The sequence below is a fragment of the Notamacropus eugenii genome, chromosome X (assembly GCF_028372415.1).
Source record: "Notamacropus eugenii isolate mMacEug1 chromosome X, mMacEug1.pri_v2, whole genome shotgun sequence".
NCBI lineage: Eukaryota > Metazoa > Chordata > Mammalia > Diprotodontia > Macropodidae > Notamacropus > Notamacropus eugenii.
In genome coordinates, this window is record NC_092879.1 from 86556040 (window position 1) to 86578885 (window position 22846).

Genomic DNA, 22846 nt, shown 5'->3' on the forward strand with positions numbered 1-22846 from the left:
GGGAGCTATACAAGTATATACAGTGCATATAATGACAAACTTTTTCCCAGTTTTTGATCTGGTTTGCTATTTTTTCCTCTCCTTTTTCTTTATTAGTCTAATTTTTAAACTTTCCTTTTTATTGGTCTTTTTTCACTTTCAAGTTTTCCATTTTGATGTTTAATTGGTAATTTTTGATTTGTACTTTATCTAATTTTTTTTTTAGCTGCATGTCCAATTTATTGATGTGTTCATTCTCTGTTTTGTTGAGGTAAGCTTTAGAAATACTGCATAAATATATGTATAAATACTGTATAAATTTTCCCTTAAATTCTGCTTTGGCTACACCTGTATCTGTGTTTCCATTTGGTCAATTCAGTTTTTAAGGTGTTATTTAGTACTGTGTGTGTGTGTGTGTTCGTCCTTCATTGCCAAAGAAGACCATGCCATCAGAGAAATGATGACATGACTTGCACTTGACTTTGTTTTGAGTGAGGGAGGGCTGTGCAGGTCGCCAGCCTCACTTCTCCTCCAGAGCCATCTGAATCCAGTGACCAGATGTTCCTCAGGGTGACTGGAGATGACCCAGGATGAAGCAGTTGGGGTGAAGGGACTTGCCCAAAGTCTGTGTGACCAGCTAGTGAGTGTCAAGTGTCTGAGGAGAGATTTGAACTCAGGTCCTCCTGACTTCTGCACTGGTGCTCTATCCACTGCACCACCTAGCTGTCCCTATTTAGTATTAGCATCACCCTGAATGGAGGTTTGTTCCAAATAGTATTACACAACAATCCTAAACCCTTCAGGTTTTGTGAGAAATTGTCAGCCACGCTCAGGGATTCTGATCTGCTCATGAGTATGTAGGTTAGAAGAGTAGGCCCAGAACTTAGACAATACAAATGAAATTCTGTTAAAAGACCAACAATTCTATAGTAAAAGAACGAAAAAGAAGTGCGGGGAGGGGGGGAGATGCGGACACCCAGCCAACGCAAATGGGCCGTAGGAGCCATCATGAACTGGGCACAGCTTGGCCTTGCTGATCTGCAGGGCTCGGTTCACGACCTCATGGAAGCAAGAAGCCTTTGGCTAACCAGGCCGTGACAACCCCCCGGGGCACAGGAAGTTGGGCCTTGGCTCTGCGCCCCTGACTGTGCCACGTGCTGTCTCCACCCTCTTCCTTCGGCCTCCCACCCCACGGGGCCAGCCTTCGGCTCCTCGACATTCAGGCGCCAGCAGCCTCCTCGCATGCGTACTGGGACCTTCCCGCCCTCTCCCCTTGATCTCTCATTGGCCTCTGGCTGGCTCCGCCCCTCCGCAGACCAGCAGCCACGCCCCTGCGTCAGCGCGCTCTTTTCGAGCGTCGGGCTTTTCCTCCAGGCTTCCAGCTTCTGGCGTCCTGCTCCCAGCTTCCCTCCAGAGGAAGCCTGTCAGGTGAGTCTGGCCAGGATGTTCTGTTCCCAAGGGGAGAAAGTATAGCCACCTTTGCCCCCTAGCTTGGGCGCCCAGGGTCCCGTTTGGGTCAGACCCCAAGGAAGACACCGTAGAGGAGGCCTTTCTAGGGGTGGCCCTTTGGCTGCCCGCCTCGCGGGTGCCTTCTATTGGCGGCCCGATGACCACCTCAGGGTGTGTTCTAGAATGGGGTCAGACGGCATGAGGTCCTTCCTTTCCCGCGGTGCTGGGACGCTACAGAAGGGAAGGGCTGGGGACCGTGGGCCGGGCGTCAGGCCTCACCTTCGGGGGTCAGCCCCCACGTCAGCCTGGGGAGCTGGCGGGAGCAAAAGTGTAAACCACGGGGAAGCGTCGGATGGCTTTAAACGTAGCGAAAGGTTCACCTTCCCTGGAAGACAGGGAGTGCACCGTCTTTGTTCCTCTGCCTTGAATTTTCTTGCCGGGGAAAGAATAGTGTTGCCCTGAGAAGCGCTGTTACCAAAGGGCTTTTCCTTACGTGTCTGTTTGCCCAGGTGATGTGCGTATCCTTGGATCAGCTTTTTGTGCTAGAAGATGGGAAATGTGGCCAGCTACATGCATAGAGAGTGAGGATTTCGCTGTACTAACTCCATGTTAGGTAAGTGTAAGTTAAATCTTTGAAAGCACTTTTGAACCATTTTTCATCAGCATATTGTCTTTGGTAGAGCCATCTTGATAAGCTGGGGCAAAATATCTAGTACCTGGAAAGCATTTCAAATGAGAATTTAAGGGTACTCTAGAGTGAGATTAGGGAAAATTTTGGGATTCAAGTCAATCTAGTTTGACTAGTCAGTGGAGAACCAGTAGGTGTTTCAGCTGTGCTGGGGAGATGACTGAATCATAAGGACCACAAGGTCAAAGTTATATGTAGGGACAAATCACTTAGCTTGTCTAGACCTCAGTTTACTCATTCATGAAATAAGAGAGAGGAGAGGAGGGGTTAAGTAAAGTGACCAGAAGGTTCACAAGTTTAGAGCTAGAAGGAACCTTAAAGGGGTCACTTTACTTAATCTTTTCTCTCCATTACCGCATCCCCTCCCCTTATCTTTTTATACCCAGTGCCATGCAAGATGCTTTCCTTGAACAAAGAAAGTTTTACTGGTCTGGTTCTCCTCCTACTTATCTGACTGTTCCTCAGTCCCCTTTGCTGGCCTCCCATCTAACTTCATTCACACTAATTGTACATGTCCCACAGAGCTCTCTTCTTTTCTCCCTCTATATGATTTCACTTGATTTCTTATAAGCTCCCATTGATTCAGTTATCTTCTATAGAGATAATAATCCTGAAATCTACTTATCCAGCCTTAACATCTCTGCTAAACTCCATTCTTACATCTCTAATCCTTAACTGACTATTGGGTGGAAGGATGTGAATGTCCCATAGACATCTTAAACCCAGTGTTATGTCCAAATCATAACTTATTTATCTTTCACCCTTTCCAGACAACCTTATTTTTGTGTAAGTCACCACCATCCTCTCACTCACCCAGACTTGCAACGTGAGTCATCCTTAACTCTTCACAATCAATTTTATCTCCTATATCTACTCTTTTGCAAAGCTCTGTCAATTCTCATATGTAAATTCTCTCATATATGCCTCTTTCTCTCAGGTACTGCTACTACCCTGGTACAAGCCCTCATCATCTCATGCCTGGACTATTGCAATACTCTGCTGGTTGGTCTGTCACAAGGCTCTTCCCACTCCAGTCTATTCTCTGCTTATCTGTCAAAGTGATCTTCTTAAAGTACAAGTCTGACTATATTATTCTGCCCCCCTTCTGTGCCCCAACTCCACTGGCTCCCTCTTAGCTCCTGGATCAATTATAAAATCCTTTTTTTTCTGTATTCATAACTTCAATAGCCTGCCCTTCTCCTGACCTTTCTAGTTTTCTTAAATTTTATCTACCCCACTCACATAATCTGTGATCCAGTCTCACTGACTTCCTTGCTGTTCTTGGAACAAGACACTCTATCTCCCTACTGTGGTCATTTTAGTAGACTAGACCCCCTGCCTAGAACATTCTCCATCTTGATCTCTGCTTCCTCACTTCCCTGACTTACTTCAAGAAACATCTAAAATCCCATCTTCTACAGTAAGCTTTCTACTATCCCTCTTAATTGTAATGCCTTTTGTTGGCTATTTCCAATTTATGCTGTATATAACTTGTTTGAATATAGTTATTTGCATGTTTTCTCCCCATTAGATTGTACGTTGCTTGAGAGCAGGGGCTGTCTTTCACCTTCCTTTGTATCCCCAGCACTTAGAACGGTGCCTGGAACATAGTAGGAGATGTTTACTGACTGACTGTTGAATCAGTATTTTTATATATATATTATATATATATATTACATACATATAAATCACTTAGTCATGCACCATAGCCCTTTGGTTTTTATTTATTTTTTCCTCAATTATCTGTGCAAACAATTTTTAACATTAATTTTTTTTCATTTGTAGTTCCAGATTCTCTCTCTTCCTTCTTCCCTTGCCTCACTCCTCATTGAGAAGGTAAGCAATTTGAAATAGATTATACATGTGCATATTTACATATTAGCCATATTACAAAGGAAACACTCCACCACAGACACAGACACCCCACCAAAAAAAAGCACCAGGAAAAATAAAGTTGAAAAATGTATGCTTCAATCTGCATTCAGATTCCATCAGTTCTTTCTCTGGAATTGGATAGTATTTTTTTAACTTAAGTACTTCAAAGTGTCTTGGATTATTGTGCTGTTGAGAACATGTAAGTTACTCACAGTTGATCATCATAAAATATTGTTACTGTACAGTGTTCTCCTGGTTGTGCTTTTTCACTCATTCCATATTTTTTCTGAAACCTTCCTGCTCTTCATTTCTTAGAGCACAATAGTATTCTATCATAATCATATACCACAGTTTCTTCATCCATTCCTTGGGTGATGGGTGTCCCCTCCATTTCCAATTTTTTGCTACCCCAAAAAGAGCTGCCATAAATACTTTTTGTACATGTAGGTGATTTTTCTCTTTTTTATGATCTCTTTGGAATACAGCCCTAGTAGTGGTATTACTAGATCAAAGGATATGCACAGTTTTATAGCCCTTTGGGTATAGTTCCAAATTGCTCTTCGGAATGGTTCAATTAGTTCACCACTCCAATAGTAGTACATTAGTGTCCCAATTTTCCAACATCCCCCTCTAACATTTGCCATTTTCCTTTTGGTCATAATAGCTAATTTGATAGGTATTGTTGTTTTAATTTGCATTTCTCTAATCAATAGTGATTTAGAGCACTTTTTCATATGACTATATGTAGCTTTGATTCTTTTCAACTGAAACCTGTCAGTTCATATCTTTTGAGCATTATCAGTTGGGCAGTTGCATTTGACTCATTTCTCTTTGTTTTTGAGGAATGAGACCTTTATCAGAGAAACTTACTGTAAAAATTTCCCACAGTTTTCTGCTTTTCTTCTATTCTTGGCTGCATTGGTTTTGTTTGTGCAAAACTTTTTCTTAAAAACAAATTGAATGTAATCAAAATTATACATTTTATATCCCTGTCTCTTGTTTGGTCATAATTTTTCCCTTATCCAGAGATCTGACAAGTAAAAATACCATGCCCCCCTAATTTGCCCATGGCATTACCTTTTATTTTCAAATCACGTACTGATTTTGACCTTTTCTTGGTATATATACTATATGAGATGTTGATCTACATAGTTTCTGCCAAACTGTATTCCAGTTTTTCTAGCAGTTTTCATCAAATAGTGAGTTCTTGTCCCCAAAGCTTGGATCTTTGTGTTTATCAAACAGCTCAATTACTATGGTCGTTTACTACTGTGTATCGTGTACCTAATTTATTCCACTGGTCTATCACTATATCTCTTAGCCACATTGTTTTGATGATTACTGCTTTGTATTACAGTTTGAAATTTGATACTACTAGGCCACCCTTTTCTTTGATTTCCTCGATACTCTAACCTTTTTTCTTCCAGATAAATTTTTAAATTATTTTCCCTAACTCCATAAAATAATTTTTGGTAGTTTGATTTGTACAGCATTGAATTGTCATTTTCATTTTGTTGACTCAGCCTATTCATGAACAATTCATATTTCTCTAATTGTTTAGACCTGACTTTATTTGAATGAAAAGTATTATATAATTGTGTTAATATGATTCCTGGGTTTGTGTTTGTCAGGTAGACTCAGAAGTCTGTCTCTTCCTGCTGGAATTTGTTGGTAATGTATAGATATGCTGAAGTTGTTAATTGTTTTGGTTGATTCACTAAGATTCTCTAAGTATACCATTTTATTCAATCATATGCAAAGAGTGATAGTTTTGTTTCCTCATTGTCTATTTTAATTCCTTTAATTTCTTTTAATTTTCTTATTGTTATAGCTTACACTTCTTGTACACTATTGAATAATAGTGGTGATAATGGGCATCCTTGTTTCACCCTGATTTTAATTGAGGCTTCTAACTTACCCCATTATATATTACGCTTGCTATTAGTTTTAGATAGATTCTAATTATCATTTTAAGGAAAGGTCCATTTGTTCCTGTGCTTTCTCGTCTTTTTTTAATAGAAAGAGGTGCTGTATTTTGTCAAAAGCTTTTGCTGTATCTCTTGTTGGTTTGCTACTGATATGGTCAGTTATGCTGATAGTTTTCTTAATATTGAACCAGACCTGCATTCTTGGTATAAATCCGACCTGATCATAGTCTTTCATCTTTGTGATATATTGCTCTAATCTCTTTGCAAGCATTTTATTTAAATTTTTGCGACAATATTCACTAGGGAAATTAGTTTATAGTTTTCTTTCTATGTTTTTGATCTTTCTGGTTTAGGTTTCACTACCACATTTGTATTGTAAAATGAATGTGGTACGACTCCATCTTTGTTTATTTTCCCAAATAGTTTGTATATTAGAATTAATTGTTCTTTAAGTATGTGATAGAATTCACTTTGGGCATTCATCTGGTTCTGGGGAATTTTTTTCTTAGGTCATTTGTTGCTTTTTCAATTTATTTTTTCTAAGATGGAGTTATTTAGGTATACTGTATTACCTCTCCTGTTAATCTGGACAGTTTATGTTTCTGTAAATATTCATCCATTTCACTTAGACTGTCAGATTTATTGGCATATAATTGGACATAATAGCCCTAATAATTGCTTTAAATTCATCTTCACTGGTGATGAATTCACCTTTTTAATTTTTGAGACAGGTAATTTGGTTTTCTTCTTTCTTTTTTCATAAATTTTATTTATTCAGTGGTTTTCTTACTTTCAGTTTTATTAATCTCTCCTTTGATGTTCAGGGTTTAAAATTTGCCATTTAATTTAGGATTTAAAATTTATTCTTTTACTAAATATTTTATGTACCTTTGCTGCATTTTATAAATTTTGTATGTTGTCTCATTGTTTCTTTCTCTTAAATTTATCATTTCTGTGATTTGTTCTTTGATTTACTCATTCTTTAGCATTAGACTATTTCATTTCCAATTTATTTTTTTTTAAATCGATATATACAATATCATCCAAAGCTAGTAAAAGACAAAAGCCAATATTCCATATTGTGCTTAACTTTTATTTGAAGTTTTTTTCTTGGTCATGGAACAAGAGAAACCTAAGCCTCAGACTACTTACAATCTACAAATCAAGTCACACAGGTGTCAATATGATAATCTCTGATAGGATTTGTGTATTTGATGGTCTGAAGTAGGGAGAAGGAAGTAGATCAGGGAAATCTTTATATAGGGTGTCAACAGGCAGAGGTTGAACTGATATCCCAGGTAGAGGGAGTGGCATAAGCAAAGAATCTGGAATCAGAAAGGATGTACGCTTTTGGGGAAATATTGAGTGTTCCAATTTGGCTGGAGCATAGAGTATGTGAAGAAAGGCAGGGTTAGACAGAGCTGCCAAGTGAGGTTGGAGCCAGATCATGGCAGGCAAAGAAGTTTGTATTTTGTTCTGGGCAATGGAGAAGCACTGAGGAAATTTGAGCAGGAGAATTATGCGACCAGAGTGATGCAGTAAAGCAGAGTAATCAGTCCACAGGATAAAGGACGAATCAGACAAAGAAAAAAGAATGGAGACTCTAGAGACTGTTGCAATAGGCCAAGTGTAAGCTGGTAATGCCAGGGAAATGTTTTGTTTTGTTTTGTTTTGTTTGCAAAGGTAGGTACACTTAACCTGGGTTTAACAATGGACTGGAAGTGGAAGAATAGGGAGCAGGAGTCAGCTATGATTGCAATGGCTCTAGCCTTAGTAACTCTGCTGATTGTTGGTGCTAGTACTAGAAATGAGAGGGAAAAGATGGATTCAGTTTGGGAATTGAGGTTGAGGTGCTGCTGGAATAGATATGTGAAGATGGCCAGGAGGTGTATGGGCAAGGGGGTCTGGAGTTCTGGGGACAGAGAGATCAGCAAGTCAGTAATGCTGAACTAATGGAAGTTGATCAGCATGAGCTTAACACTGACAGGCGGTCTTGTTTTCCACACTGCCTGAGGTGTTGGGCTGCTTAGTCAGCATAACTTCACATCTCTGTTTCATTTTGTCTTGGTGTCACAGCCAAACATCACTACTGTTTGCTTCCTAATTTCTCTCTGCTGAAGCTGTCTTCCAGTGCCTGGGATACCCTCTCTCCATATCCCTTCCTGTTGAAATTCTGCCTATAATTGAAGGCTCTATTTCATGGAAATGTCCCACTTTTCCAGTTTTAAGGAAACTCCTTTCCTGAACACCTCACCCCTGTCTGTTTCCATCCCTGCTTCTCCCACATGCACTCGGATTCTCACTTGTTCTTGCATCAGAAAGGTGATGTGAACATGGAGGCAGTGGGGTGAGAGCCAGCCTTGGAGTCCCCAGGAAAGCCTGAGTGCAAGTTCTACCTAGCTGTGGGACATTTGATCTGGCTGAGCCTCAGGTTTCTCCTCTGTAAAATGGAGATAATAATACTGGAGTAGCAGCATTCTAAAGATGTTCTGAGGCTCAAAGTACCACTCTCCTTCACTCTCTCCTCCACCCATCAGAATCTAGCAATATGTTGCACCTATTATGTGCTCAAATGATAATGATTAGGTTGAACTAAACTTTAGTATTGTAATCAGTACTATCAACATGCCTCATTATCTGACCTCTGCGTATTACAGGTTCACTTGAATTATAATGGGAGAGTAGTCATCAGAGATTTGCCATTTCTCTCCTCCTTTTCTAAGCAATATGAGCCTCTCAATATTAAAGCAGTGCACAGTTAGTGACAGTTCTCAAGAGTGACAGATAAAAACTGATAAATCTGGTGGGGTTTTCTTTTAAACTTTCTAGCTGTTTTAGCATCTGTTAAATAAATAAAGCACTGGACCTGAAGTCAGGAAGACCCAGTTCAAATACAGCTTCAGACACATAACTGTGTGACCTTTGGCAAGTGACTTAACCACTGTCTGCCTTAGTTTCCCCAGCTGTAAAATAGTAATATTAATAGCCCCTGTCTGCCAGGGTTGCTGTGAGAATTAAATGAGATAGTGTTTGTAAAGTCCTTGGCACAGTGCCTGGCACACAGTAGGTTCTTAATAAATGTTTGTGTCCTTCTCTCTAAAACTACACAGGACTTAGAAAATCTTTAATAAAAGTCAGGTCATGGAAGAGGATACTTGTGCTTTTCTGAGTTTACTGTTTGCCATTATTTTTCTTAAGAAGCCACCTTTAGCATCAGAAAAATGGTTTGGAAATGACCCAGGGTTAATTTGGGCAGCCAGGTGCTTTTGCACATGTTTTGATGGTGCTCTCTACTGGCTGTGCAGTAATGTTCTTGACCATCCTAACTATTCCATATAGATGTTCTTTGTCCAGCAGACAACCTAGATAAAACATAACAGATTTATTTTAGGATAGCACAAGAACAATTCTTTTTCCTAGTCTTTGTTTCAAAATATCTCTTTCCCCTACCCCTTTAAAAAAAGTATTCCCCTTTTCCTCTATTTCTTTTAAATTCCATTGGCTGCTAGGGGGGATTCAGTTCGATGCAATAAACATTTATTAAGCACTTACTGGGTTCCAGGCACTGTGCCAAGCACAGGGGATGCAAAGAGGCAAAAGACAGTTCCTGTTTTTGACTAGCTTGCTGTCTAAAGGGGGAAGACAACACACAAATAAAAACAAAGCATGCTGTACACAGAATAAATAGGAAGTAATTAATAGAGGGAAAGCACTGGAATTAAGAGGGCTTGGGGAAGGATTCCTGTAGAAGAAGGAATTTGAGTTGGGACTTCAAGGAAACCAGGGAGGTCAGTAGTTGGAGCAGAGGGTGGAGATAGTTCCAGACACTGAGGACAGAGAGAGAAAATGCCTAGAGCTGTGAAAGCCGGAGTGTGTTGTTCTTGGAATAGCCAGGAGGCCAGTGTCACTGGATTGACCAGTACGTGTAGGTAAGTAAGGTGTAAAAAGACTGAAAGGTAGGGGGGGGCTAGACTATGAAGGGTTTGGAATGCCAAACAGAGCATTTTGTATTTGCTCCTGGAGGCAGTAGTAACCATTGGAGGTTATGGGAGGAGGAGGGGATGAAGTGATCAAAATAACTTTAGGAAAATCATTTTAGTGGCAGAATGGAAGATGGATTGAACTGGGGAGAGAATTGAGGTAGGCAGACCCATCGGCAAATATTGAGATAATCTAGGAGTGAGGTGGTGAGGGCCTGTAGGGGTGGGGAGCAGTATCAGAGGAGAGAAGGGAGAGTATTCAAGAGATACTATAAAAGTGAAATTGATAGACTTTGGCACCAGATTGGATATAGGGGGTAAAAGAGAAGAATCCAGAATGTCCCCTAGTTTGCAAGTCTGAAGGACTGGAAGGATGGTATTGCTGATACTACAGTAATAGGGAAGTTAAGAGTTGGAGGGTGTTCAGGGGGAAAGATAATGGGTTCTGTTTTAGATATATTGACTTTAAGATGTATACTGGACATCCACTTTGAGATGTTTGAAAGACAGAGCTGTGAGATTGGAGGTCAGGAGAGAGATTGGCATGGTAAAGATAGTTTTGAGAATCATCAGTGTAAAGATAGTAATAAAAGCTAATGAGATCAAGTGAAGTAGTATAGGGGGAGAAGAGAACAGGACCCAGGACAGAACCCTGAGGGATACCCATAGTTAGGGAGCGTGATCTGGGAGAGGATCTACCAAAGGAGATGAGGGGGAGTGGTCAGAAAGGTAGAAAGAGAAACAGAAGAGAGTAGTGTCCCCCAAACCTAACTTTATCCTTCTATCTTTTGGTTCAACTTGTTGGGTTGTATTTTATTTTCTACCATTTATGTCTGAGTTTCTTTGTTCATTCTCAAAGGAGAAATTGATCTTGTTAGTCCTTGAATTTTCTTTTGTCCCAACTCATATACCCCACTCCCACCCCCATACAAGTTGCTGTACTACTCAAAATTAATTTTTAAAAAAACCTATGCTATTTGCTTTTTGCCTATTTTCCAGTCATTTATCTACCCTTATACGAAGAATTCTTAACTTTTTGGTGGTCATGGACCTCTTTGGCATCTGGGTGAAGCCTATGGACCTGTTCTCAGAAATAAAATCATTAAATGCATAAAATAAACTACATAGTATAAAAGGAAGCCACACATATTGAAACACACCTCTAAATATATGTGTATGTATGTGTGTGTGTATATATATATATGTATATATGTGTATATATTTTAAAAACCAAGTCCATGGACCCCAAGTTAAGAATCCCAGCATACCTTCACTTGGCCTTTGCCCAAATTTATTTAATTTTATTTTTGTTCCCCTTTTTTTTCTACCCATATTTGGATTTTCTCAACATTACCCATATATGTCCTGTTTCTTTATCTGGCCTCAGTGCTGTAAACCCAAGTTTTCAATGGCCACATTGGTCCATGCAGTGGTGGGGAACCTGTGACCTTGAGGCCACATGTGGCCTTCTAGGTCCTCAGTTGCGGCCTTTTGACTGAGTCCAAGTTTGATAGCACAAATCCTTTTATTCAGGGGATTTGTTCTGTGAAGTCTGGATTCAGTCAAAGGGCCTCACTTTAGGACCTAGACAGCCACATGTGGCCTCGAGGCTGCAAGTTACCCACCCTTCCATGGAATACAACAGTCCTTTTCAAAAGAACCAGCAACAAAACTATTTGTTCTGGAAAACCTAGGAGAACAGTCAAGAATAGCTGAGAGTTGAGTAATGGATATAACATCTCTTTCCACCCATAGCCTTTCTTTTCTTATCCTTTCCTTTACTAAGAATCCCCCCCCCCTCTTAGGGGCAGCTAGGTGGTGCAGTGGATAGAGCACCAGTGCAGGAGTCAGGAGGACCTGAGTTCAAATCTCACCTCACACACTTGACACTCACTAGCTGTGTGACCTTGGGCAAGTTACTTAACCCCAGTTGCCTCATTCTGGGTCATCTCCAGTCATCCTGATGAATATCTGGTCACTGGATTCTGATGGCTCTGGAGAAGTGAGGCTGGTGACCTGCACAGCCCTCCCTCACTCCAAACAAAGTCAAGTGCAAGTCCTGTCATCGTTTCTCTGATGGCTTGGCTTTCTTTGGCAACAAAGGACCAACACAAACTTCCTCATATCAGTGCAGTAAACTGCCTTTGGATCCCATTAATTCAGATTTGTTAATGATTTGCAGAGGAGTAGCTTGAGTTTAGCATGACAAAACCTTCCCTAAGCAGCTTAGTAGAGTAAATAATCAAGGTTAACAAGGGATTTGTTTCTCTGCCTAAGAGATGATATTTTGAAACCTCTTTTCGGTATTCAACTTAGCAAATCCTATGACAAATTTAGATAATTTCCATTAAAGTATGGAAGTTATGAATGTATACTTGACTGCATTTCATTAGCTTAGTTAGATTTCATGAAATAATAAAATTTCATTTCTTTAAAAACAAACCATAATTTGTGGTTGGTACTTATTTGCACTTTATTTCTCCCTAGCTTTTAGATTCTTGGAATTACCCTTTAAATAAAAGAGACTCCAAAGGATCTAGAGGCCAGCTATTCCCTTGTGTTCAAATAACCTTGGCTAGAAGACCTCCTGTGTTTGGAAGCTTTTCCTTCTATGGAGCCCAGATCAGCCTCCTAGCCTCTTCCTTCCACATTGTTCTAGGGTCACCCTTAAAGATTCTGTGAACTACCATTTAAATAAAAGAGTGGAAAGCACTGGAGGAAAAACTTTCCTTACTTCAAATGATTTTACTTCTAAAATTCCTACTACTTTCAATTTTCGTGAAGAGGAACTCATCACATCTCTTCTCCCCAGTCCTCCATGTCTGATCTGTTTCATTTGTTTTTAAATAGATGCCTCTTGTTTAAGTAGAATGTGAAGGAACACTGATTTTATGGTCTGCCTTTAGTAGTAAGGTGATAGGTTTTTTTTAAATGTGTGTGCATATTATAACACATTCTTTTTTTCATGTGATCACATCTCAGAGTTTTTTCTTGGAATGTAGGATTTATTCAGATATGATAAAAATTGCAGAAATAGAACAATACTGATACAATGTGTTCCCAGCTTTGCCTTGGTATTTCTCTTTGTTCTGCTCACATTGTTTTCTGTTATAGCTTTCCTAATTGCCTAATTGAAGGAATATGTATTATCTGTGTTTCCTTTGTGCCAGGGGCTGAACTAGGTCCTGGCAACACAAGCTCCCAAAATACCTGACCTCAAAGATTTTACCCACGTTGTGGAGATGATCTGGTTCAAGGACTGACTCTGTGGGACCCTGGACAAGTAATTTGAAACTCTTAATGCCCAACAGCCTTTCTTTAAAACTGTGAGCTGTACAATAGTTGCCAATATGCATTGGTAGAGGAAGATTCCTCTCTTTGGAGTTCCCTACATAATGCAAAAGACACAAAGTGTGAGTCGGCTGAGACACATCTCCAGCCATAATAGTTTCATAAGGGACATTTATGACCAGAATGCTGGCATGAGTGATACACTGATCCCAACAAACTGTTCAAATAGCTGGACAAGACCCCTAGCATGTTGGGTGTCCCCTAAATAGAATAGTTACAAGAGGACATGGATGAGCATCATACACAATAAAAGATCAAGAAGGGGGCTTAGTCTCAGTGTACAAACTACTCACACTGATGGACACTATCCCATCAAAGCTTGGAAGCAGGTTCTTTCAGATGTAACAAGGAGCAGCTAGGTAGCACGGAGGATAGAGTAGTAGGCTTGGAGTCAGGAGGATGAGTGTTCAAATGCAGCCTCAGACACTTGACACCAGCTGTGTGACCCTGGACAAGTCACTTAACCCCAATTCTCCCCCCCACCCCCCACCGTTTAACACAAATGCTTATTTTTCTGTTTTGTGTCATACATATATTTCTATCACATTTTAAAGCTTTCTGTAATTGTTTGGGCTTATTTTATATGTAACATAAGAACACCAATACCCTATTGACTCTTATCAACAGACCTTCCTGTCCAGTATTCTCCCTCTGCTATTGGTCCCAATGAAAATTTTGTTGGGTCTCCTGATGCCACGTTTTAAGTCTTGCAAGATTCTCACTCTGAAATAAGGGGGTTAGATTAGATTAAAGGGTCTTCACTTTTTTGTGTTGTGGAGCCCTTTGGCAGAATGGTGAGGCCGATAGCCATCAGAATAATATTTTTAAGAGTATTAAAATATTAAATATTTTTAATTTTGAAAATATTTTTTTCAAAATTAAACTTTGCAAACCCTAAAGCACTATATAAATATTAGATATCCTTATTACCTACTTTTCTAAAAAGTTCATAGACTCTAGGTCAGGGATAGCCTCTAGGTCCTCAAGTACTACCCTCTGAATCCAGACTTCACAGAACAAATTCCTGGATTCATTCAAAGAGTCACACTTAAGGACCTAGAGGGCCACGTGTGGCCTCAAGGCCACAGGTTTCCCTCCCATCCTAGGTTAAGAACCTCAGAACTGTATTTTATCTCTAAAGTTCTGAAAATTAAAAGATCTTGTAACCTAATTATTGGAATATTTTCTATTTAACTGCTTTTCTGAATTATATCATCTTAACGCTGGGAACATTTTGAAAGCAAGAAGAGCCTTTTTTAGAATATTGCTTTCTCCAAAATCTAGTTAAGGAACTCTAATATGAAGCTTCCTAACCATTAGACATCTACCATCTATAAATTTATCGAAACCATTCTCACACATAGGACTAAAGTCATAGAATGCTAGAGTTGGAGGGATCCAATTTCTAGACTTTTCCCACTTCCATGGGTCTCTTGACACTAAGGCCAAGGGAAGTGGTGGCTTTTCCAAGGTCACATAGCTATTTAGTGGCTGAACTGGATCTAGAACCTGTCACTATTACACAGGGTAAAAATGTATGTTTCTTACTCAGAATTAGGAAGCATACTAAATCTCATAATATGTTTGACTGTGAGAGTCAAATAAAGCTATTGAATCTAAAGTATTTCTTAAATTATTCTCCAAACCTTTTCTGCCCAACAAATAAAAATATTTTTCTCCTTGAGTAAAATTATGTAATGATCATAGAACTCCTTTAAAGGAGAGCAATTAAATTAGGCATTAACCATGAAAATGATTAGGGTGTCAGTTGTAATATGTCTAGACTTGCCCCAAAATTCTGATTTGTAATATGGATAAGATAGTAATGGCAAAAGTTTTCAAATATTTAAAAGACACTAAGGTCAAGGAATCTCATTTGTTGTCCAAAGCATCAGTTTATTTTTATCTAAATTCATCTCTTTGGTGAAAGGTGAACTCTAATAAAGTTTTCCTTATGACTTCACAGTTAAAGAAATGAACAACCTGCTTTTTTCTTTGTTGAATTCCTCAGAAGGCAGCAAGGAGAGAAAGTCCACAAGGGGATTGGACTAATTTTTTTTAACTTGCTACAAGGCCCTCTATGCAAAGAGACTATGCAGTATTATTCTCTTGAACTTCAGTTAGGCTCAGTGACAGTCTGATCAAGGAAACTTTCCGAGGGCTAAAGAAAGTTATGATCTTCTTGACAAGAACTGATGGAAATAGTTACCTGATTACTGACCTAAAGAGTTGTCGAGAAGCATCTGGAAACCTGAGAGATACTGAGGACCAGCAATTAGCCTGGAAAAACAGATAAGGCACTGGAGAAATGTGGGGTCCTCTAGAGTATAAACATCTCCATGGTCCCATATTTACTCTCATTTCATCAGTGTTATGACAATTAAAAGAGGCAGTATGGTGAAGTGAAAAAAATATGGGATTGGGAGCTAAGAAGTATGAGTTCCAGTTCTAGCTCTGCCATAGACTAGCACTTTGATCTCCAGTAAGTCTTTTCTTCTGTCTGGGCCTCAGTTTCCCATCTTGTAGAAAAAAGAGGTTGGAATAGCATATCTTCTCCACATTTGGTTCTAACCCTGTCTCCTGCCCTCTCCTCCCCAAAGGTCATCCAAGAAACAATCTACCAAAAGATCAAAATGGATTAATTGACTTTAAAAAACCAAACACAACTTGCTAGGATAAGGGATGATATGGTTTTCCTCATAAGACATGGCCAAAAGGGTTTAATTATTATTACTTTTTGGAAATATATTTGCTTTGCGTCTAAAATTGCAATATCCAAAAACTTAGTGCAATGGGTGCTCTTAGGCCTCCAAGGTCCTGAGTTTACAAACCTAGGGGTAGAAGCCAAGCTTGATAAATAAAATGTTTTTTGGATGACCTTTTTGGGGAGAGAGGACAACACACAGGGTCAGAACCAAGTTGTGGAAAAGATATTTTCTTCTAAGTACCATGGCTATCTCAGTTACATTAAACATCATTAAGTTTAACCTTTTCTTGAAGGCCCCTCAGATAAATTTTCTTGCAATTCAACCTATACTACCGCCTTCTTTAAAGTGACCACATGGATAGTCAGAGTGAAATAACCCCTACCAATTTGTTTTTAATAGACTAATTTATGAATTGATTTTCCATTGATGGAATAGAGAGCTTTGAGCTAGAAGAGAGCTTAATGATCATTTAGTCTACCCTCCTCATCCTAGATGACAAGAAGGCTAGAGCAGCTTAAATGAGTTACTCTTTCACTCCCTCACTGGGACCTGACAGGCTCCAACCTACCTTTCAATCTGTATTACAAATTACCCTCCTTCACACACCCTGTGATCCAGTCAGACTGACCTACATGTAGTTCCCTATTCATGATATTTGATCTCCCATTTCTTTGCTTTTGCGTAAGTTGTCCTTTTTGCTCAAAATATACTCCCTCCATACTTCCATGTCTTGGAATCCTCAATTTCTTTCAAATCCCAGCTTAAGTTTCATCTTCTACTTGAGGCATGCATAATCAATCAACAAACATACATACAGATATGTGTATATACATTGTATATATATCTATATATGTACGTGTGTGTACATATACAAGCACACAGTTGTTTCTTTGGTCATGTTTGACTCTTTTATGACCCCATTTGGGATTTTCTTGGCAAAGACAATGGAGTGGTTTGCTATTTCTTTCTCTAGTTCATTTTATGGATGAGGAAACTGAGGCAAACAGAGTGAAGTGACTTGCCCATGGTTGCATAGCTAGTAAGTGTCTTAGACCAGATTTGAACTCAGGAAGATGAGTCTTCTTGACTTTAGGCCCAGCAATCTGTGAACTGCACCCCCTAGCTGCATGCATATATATCTATTATATACATTTCCTAATAAGTGAATTGTTGATTGATTATTGCCTCCTGATTGTCTAAGGTCAGATAATTGATCAAAAGAAGGAAGGAAACAAGAATTTATGTAGCACTTACTGTGTCCAAGATACTGTGCTAAGCACTTTACAAATATTATCTCATTTGATCCTGACAACAGCCCTGGAAGGGAGGTACTATTATTATCCTCATTTTCCTTGCACGGGGTCACTCAGCTAGTAAGTCTAACAATTTACTTAGTGTCTGAGGTTGAATTTGAACTTAGATCTTTCTGATTCCAGGTCCAGCCCTGTATCCCCTACACACCTAGAGGCAACCAGCATAGCCGGCAAAGTGGAAACTCGGGTCTGCTGACTCATAATCCAGTACTAAGGTATATTTCCCATACTTCTAGTATTTTTGAAAGTTAAAAGAAAAGTCCATTCACCGTTGGAGATGTAATTATAGTATAGAACTATAAGTATATTAATATTTCCAATTTTTCATAAAATAGACAGATCATATAGAAACTAACGGGCAAAGTACATGATGACCAGACAAGGGGGAAATTAAATCCTACACTCTCTTACTGGGAATCATTTCAGTATTTACTGAATCCTTATTATGGGCCTAGCTCTGTAATAGGTTCCATGGAAGATGGACATGGTATATCTATATAGACCTATAGAGTCTATCTATATCAGTATAGTCTGCATAGATAGAATGGAGTCCCTTTTCTCTTTGATGAACAAAGGTCAACATACACAAACCAAAGGGTGGTATGTAATAAAGTGATCCAAAGGGTAATGAAGAAATACCTGGCATAAATACTCAAGTGCTGAATGGTATTCATAGGTGACTAATAGCTGTATTGTAGGTGACATTATGGGCCAATGTGTACAGGAGTAAGATTAGACTCCAAGGAAGAGATAGATTCCCTTCAGAATGGAAGGTTTCTGTAAATGAAGATCAACTCTTCCCCCCAAATTCCCAAAATCCTTAACATAAGTTAAATCATTTTTAAATGATTTCTTTTGAGATTCTTGACATTTTCTTCCTCTGTGTTAATTTTATTATTATTTTTTCTAGCTGTACAGAGTATTTTTTGGGACATTAATTTAGGTGGTGTCATTTTTATCATGTTGACTTCACCTACCCATGACCAATTAATGTTGCCCAATTATTTGCCTCTAGTTACTTAGCTTAATTAGGTCTGTTTATTTCTGCTAAAAGTCTTTTATAGTTAGATTCTTATAGTCCCTTTTTTATCTCAAAAGAGACACATCTCCAATTTTGGTAAATTTACCTAAATATTGGATATTGATGTTTCTATAAAGAATCTAGCTCTTGCACTATATCAACTGGACCTTCATTTGTTCATTCAACAGATAACTTTCTCTGTGCAAAGTACTGGGCTAAGTAATGTAGACATTACAGAGAAAAAGTAAAGTGCCTGCTTCTGAAGAACTTTTAACATCTTGGTAGAAACAGCATTAATGGACTTATAATAATACACACATTATAAATGTGATAAATATCTACAAGCACCTAACTTTTGTGGTACAAGCAAAATAGGTCCTGAGGTTTAGAGAAAGGAATGAACCCTTCTGGCTGGAACATCGGTGAAGGTTTCATGAGTACGATAACATTTGAACCGGGGTTTGAATGATGGGGTACGGTTTCAGTGGGAAAGGACGTAGAGGAAAAGCATTCCAAACTGAGGGAATAGCATAAGCAAATGTGTGGGGGCAGGAAACTACAAGGCATGCCCAGAGACTAGTAAATTGGTTTTGTAGGAGAGGAGAAAGTGATATATGGATGGAAAATCAGTAGCATTCTGGTTGTTGACAACCTTTAATGTTCAGGTAGAGAGTTTGATCTGTTAAACTGGCAAGGAGAAGCCACAGGAGGGAGGGACTCCAAGAGAATGAAGGGGGACTTTAAGAGATTAATTGAGCCAAACTGGAGGACTCACTGTTCCCAGAAGATGCTGTGCTCTCTCCCCCCTCTTTTCTCAGGTCATCCCCCACCCTGGGGTAGGTCCCCTATTCCTCCCCCCATTTTCTCCAGTCAAATTCCAGTCTTTCCAAGTTCTGCCTCCTCTGGGGGGTCTGGCAGGACCGATAACGGCAGGTGAGCAGGGAGGGAGGTGTGCCTGTGCACACCACAGAGGTGCACCGTGTCACGTTGCCCCTCCCCTCGTCAGGGCTCTCCTGCCCCATGACAAGAACCCGGTCTTGTTGAGAGTGCCCTCTGACTTCTCCACCCCCAGCACCTCGAAATCATCCACCTAACGCCACTGAGAGAATAAGCAAAATCTGTCTGCTTCATGGAACGGTATGAAATTATTTCAAATAGAAGTAGTGGATGAGATGGAGAAACATTGGGATAGGGGCTGGGATTGGGTGGGGTGGTGACACGATCTTCACCCCTCTTATACCTCTAGGAGCATTGGGCAGGGTAGTTAGTGGGAAGAGCAGGCATTGGATAGACCTAGTTATCTCTGGATCATGTATGATTCTTATTGGTAGAATAGACTGAGAAGTCATGTGGTGTTGAGGGCAGAGTACGCCATTTTAGCAAGAGCTTCACAACTAACCAGGCTACACTTTCCATGGGCAGGTCCTTTCAAGAAATCCGATCCTGGTCACAGTTTCCATCGCCCAAATCTGAGATTGCAGACAGTCTTGCTAGCTGCACCGACTGAGACACCGAGGGGTAGAGGCTCAGGTTGGTGATGGATAGCAGCGGGCAGGTGGAGAGCGTTTGCTTAAGAAAGGTGACCCCGAAGAAGGATGGCAGAAAGTGCCCCAGGAAGCCCAGATTCCAACAGGGTGATCGTGTGCTGTGCTTCCATGGGCCTTTCTTGTACAAAGCTGAGTGTACGAGTGTGTCTGTAAAATACAGGAAGGTGAAATATCAAGTCCGTTACTTTGGGGTTAAAGAAAGGAGTTTAATCAAGTCCCAGGTTGCCAAGCAGCTTTCGAATCCCCAGGCCCCTGATGTCTGTGAGCCAAGCACCAGTGAGGCCAGGGACAGTGTAGTCCTCAATGATGTTGATGAGTGGGATGCTTCTGTGGCATTGAGAGGACGCCCCTCCCCCCAAGCTGACTGGGAGGATGAATGGCTTCCACAAAGCAAATTACTCAAATACAACAAGGCCAATCTGAGGAAACTCCGAGAACTTAACAGAGCAAAGCAGGGAGAAGCTGCAGAAAGGACTGGGGCAGGGCCAGTTACCAGAGAAAAGTCGTCTTCTCTACAAAGGACAGATGATGAAGCCTCAGCTGGAACAATGCAAAATAAAGTCAAAACTGTCCGAAGGCAAATTATTCGGATTGCAGAGACTCCCAGTACCAGTATCAGAAGTGGTCGTGGAAGAGGAAGGCCACCTGGTAGTGGAAGAGGAAGGCCGCCTGGTAGTGGAAGAGGAAGGCCGCCTGGTAGTGGAAGAGGAAGGCCGCCTGGTAGTGGAAGAGGAAGGCCGCCTGGTAGTGGAAGAGGAAGGCCACCAGGGCGTCGTCGGAAGAGTCTGCTGCTACCTAGGAAGAAAAGGGCCCCCGGGACCTGTGCTGCTTATAGTGACAGTAGTGGCAGCGAACACCCTCAAAGCTTGCTCGAAAAAGCTGAAATAAAAGTATGTATTCCTGAGGTACTGAAACCATGGCTTTGGGATGACTGGGACATGATTGTTAAACAAGACCAGCTGTTTCATCTCCCTGCAAATAAGAACGTGGACTCAATTCTAGAGGACTATGAACATTACGAGAGAGTCTCTGGAAATGCAGATGCTAAGTGGTTGAGGGATGTTAGGGACTTTGTGGAAGGAATCAAAGCCTACTTCAATGTTTTGCTGGGCTCTCAACTGCTTTATAAATTTGAGAGACCCCAGTATGCTGATATCCTGGAAAATATGCCTGGTGTTCCTCTGTCCCAGGTTTATGGAGCACCCCATCTCTTGAGATTATTTGTAAAAGCTGAAGAAATGCTGACCTCTACACCTCTTGAGGAACAGAGTTTGGCTTTATTGTTACAGCATTTACATCATTTCTTAGATTACTTAGCAGATCATTTTTCAGTTTTGTTTAATTCCAATGAGTATGAATGTGCTACTCCTGAGTATTATCGTAGAACTTTGTAAGAATCTGATAGTATTTGTACGAGAGTGATAGCACTTGTTATATTTAAATTTTGATAAATGAAGATAAATATTTGTGTTAAACGTGACCAGTGTTTCTTCACAATTTTATTTTGTTTCAGTTAAAGTTAAAAAGAGTTTTTGGTTGCTTCTCTCCATTTGAAGCTGCTACTCATTTATGTACTAGTTAGCTATGTAGGATGTTTTATTTTATGTTGACAAAAATGCTTTAATTCTGTTGGACTTCTTTTACAATAAGCACTTCAACAATCTGTTTTTCTGGGTAATGACAAAGCATCTTATGTCAAAGGTTTAGCTTCTTGTGTATATATTCATTCATTTATGTTAATTTTTTTTGTCCTGTTGAAGTAAATAGCCCCTCCTTGAAATTTGACTGTGTCATTCTGGGGCAGCATTTTCTTTTCCAAATGGTTGAAGATGATGATTTATTAGTATTAAGGTTATCTAGGAAGCTTGAATTTTTAAGAGTTGTTTTATAAGTCCCACAAATAAATCTTTATTGAAAATACAATTGTTTTGAACTTTATCACTGTTTTTAAACCTAGTGCCCACAGAAACTTAGCTGGCTTCAGATTAGAGCTGGGGCGGAGATTCTGTAGTCTCAAGGTCACATGTGGCCCTCTAGGTTCTTGAATGTGGTCATTTGACTGAGTCCAAATTTTACAGAACAAATCCTTTTATTAAGGAGATTTGTTCTGTGAAGTTTGGATTCAGTCAAAGGGCCACACTTGAGGACCTAGAGGGCCACATGTGACCTCGAGGCCACAGGTTCTCCATCCCTGGGGTAGAGTTTGTAAACAATGAAGTAAAATAATTGATTATTTCCGGAGTCAACATTGTGAGCATTTTAAAATTCACCATCTTTAGAAATACAGAAATGAGTATACTTTTCCCACAATTTAGCTCTCTCTTAGAAAGAATTCCTTGGACTTATTGAACAGATAAGTGGGCCATCTGTCATCCCATGTATGTGCATTTTGTGTTTATTTGCTTTTTCTTTCGTTCTGTGGGATTGTAAATAAACTGCTTTATTTTGAAATACCTGTGTCTGAATTAAGAGCAGTAATAATAATAATTATATATGTACATATGTGTGACTAATAGTATACAATCCACCACACCTAAAATCATTCCTCCCTAGCTGATTTTAGTACAAGTGAATGAAATTTTTCTTCAGATTGATTTGTTCCTCTAACTCAACAAAAATATCTTTCTTTAACTCGGTGTATATGGTCTTAGGATACAAAAAGAGACTGAGTTTTGGTCATAAGACTTGTGATACAATTACAGGTATTAATATTTTACGCCTAAAATAGGAGACATATTAAAAATTAGGATTTTGACCAAGATCCAAAAATACTGATTCAGAATATTTTAAGGATAGGAACTACACATACAAAGAATATGAGTTAGGAATGAAATGGTTTGTTATTTCTTTATAATGCTTAAATCTGTACTTTAAGGACTCATGAGTTAATTTGGGTAGGTAGTCTCTCCAGCACAAATTGCAATTGCTCTTGGCCCTAATAAGTGATCTTATAAATTGCAGTAACCAAGAAAAACAATCAGGCATTCTTTGGTGATGCTGGGCATAA

General features: G+C 39.7%; 1 pseudogene; it reads left to right on the forward strand.

Moving 5' to 3' along the window:
* Positions 1 to 1282: 1282 nt before the first annotated feature.
* LOC140515224 (mortality factor 4-like protein 1 pseudogene) lies at positions 1283 to 22292 on the forward strand (annotated as a pseudogene).
* Positions 22293 to 22846: the final 554 nt, after the last annotated feature.